The following is a 1,929-nucleotide window of genomic DNA, read 5'->3' on the forward strand; positions in this document are numbered from 1 at the left end:
AAACAAAGGGTATGTTATTGAGGAGGCAGCATTACAAGGATCACAAGGAGATGTGATCACGTAGGGGGGCAATGAGGTCAGACTTCTTTCTGGGCATGCAGAGCAGGGCAGAATAACTGGTTTCTTTCTCTGTAAGGAGTTTAAATTTAAGCAGTGATTAGCAAGGCAGCAGAAGTCAATGGAATCAGTCAAGACAACTCTTAGATACTGGTTTTGAAGCTAGGTGTGGCTTTGTCATATTTAGGATGATAAATCTTCCCAGAGGGTCAGATGGGAGGGGCCTGGTGACATCTTTCCCTTCCCTGTCTCTATAACCAGGCAACTGTGAAGACTCAGCAAGGTTCTTGTGGGCTTTTGGCGGGCTTTCGACGGGCTTCCCGGGGGGCAATCATGGCTATGGCTAGTGATTTCTACCTGCTCCACTACTACGTAGGGCACAAGGGCAAGTTTGGACACGAGTTTCTGGAATTCGAGTTTCGGCCGCAGGGAAAGCTTAGATATGCCAACAACAGTGATTACAAAAATGATGTCATGATCAGAAAAGAGGCTTATGTACACAAGAGTGTAATGGAAGAACTGAAGAGAATTATTGATGACAGTGAAATTACAAAAGAGGATGATGCTTTGTGGCCTCCCCCTCACAGTGTTGGTCGACAGGAGAAATTGTAATTGGAGATGAACACATTTCTTTTACCACATCAAGAATTGGTTCTCTTATTGATGTAAATCAGTCAAAGGATCCTGAAGGTCTTCGAGTATTTTACTATTTGGTACAAGACCTGAAATGTTTAGTTTTCAGTCTCATTGGCTTACACTTCAAGATTAAACCAATTTAAAGTGTATGTTTTTGAAACTGTTTGTATATTTAATTAAGGATTCGGTAAGGGAGGGTTTATTTGTCATTTACAGTATTGGAATTTGTATGAATGTGTAGCAAACAAAAATCATTTTTGTATGTAAACTGAAAATAAGAAAATATATAAACAGGCTTACTAGTTATTCTCACTTGGATCTAAGTGGGGTGGGAAGTCCCCAGAAACATGAAATTTTGTAAATAAAAATCCCCTTTTGTTGGAATTTTGCCTCAATAAAATACATCAAAGCCTGAAAAAAAAAAAAAAAAAACAACTCAGCAAGGTTCTTGTTATGTTAATCTCCATTAATTAAGTAATAAGCTCCGTCTATTGTGGGTAAGCTTCCTATACTACTCATTGTGAAGAAAAAGATAGAATAAAAGGCAGTTTTTCCTAAGGTTTATTCAATTAAGATGGGCTCTTAGATGGCGTCTAATAGACACCGTGTTCTCTCATGGCCTAGTTACCTTTTGGGCTTACATGGAAGTTTCACTATATTCTAGTTTGTTGTGAGGCTAATAACAGAAATATCTGAGACTGGGTGATTTATAATAATGAAGGTATATTTAGGGTTTGGAGGTTCAAGGTTCCAAGGCCATATCTAGTAAGGATCTCCTTGCTAGTGGGTAATGTGGCAGATGGCATCACCTGGTGAGAGCAGGCGGTCTCTCCTACTCTGTGTCTATGTGTCTCTGCTCCCCTCTCCTTATAGACCTACCTTATAGACCCCCTCCCTGATCCCCTTATCCAATTCCAATCACCTCACAAAGATTCAACCTCTCAATTCCACAATCTAAGTTCCTGCTCTCCCAATGCTTCACAATAGCTCACCAAAGTTTAACACATGAATTTTTGGTAGACATATTCAAACCATCACTATTATATAGGCATGGTTAAATCATGTGCCATTGGACATCAACTAAACCTTCAGCTGCTTAATCCTCCTGGAGATTGGGGTCTCCAAGAGGTTGATGGTTGGGCCTTAATAGTTCTAATCAGACCAGGGTCTTTCTTTTGGCCAGCCTCGATGTAGAAGCTACCTAGGGGAGGCCATCCTTCAATCAACTCATTAGCA

General features: G+C 40.3%; 1 pseudogene; it reads left to right on the plus strand.

Annotated features, from left to right (window-relative positions):
• Positions 1 to 390: 390 nt before the first annotated feature.
• Positions 391 to 886, plus strand: LOC102473876 (protein mago nashi homolog 2 pseudogene; annotated as a pseudogene).
• The last annotated feature ends 1,043 nt before the right edge of the window (positions 887 to 1,929 follow it).

This window comes from Tupaia chinensis, unplaced genomic scaffold, assembly GCF_000334495.1.
Source record: "Tupaia chinensis unplaced genomic scaffold, TupChi_1.0 Scaffold000054_1, whole genome shotgun sequence".
In the NCBI taxonomy this organism is placed as follows: domain Eukaryota; kingdom Metazoa; phylum Chordata; class Mammalia; order Scandentia; family Tupaiidae; genus Tupaia; species Tupaia belangeri.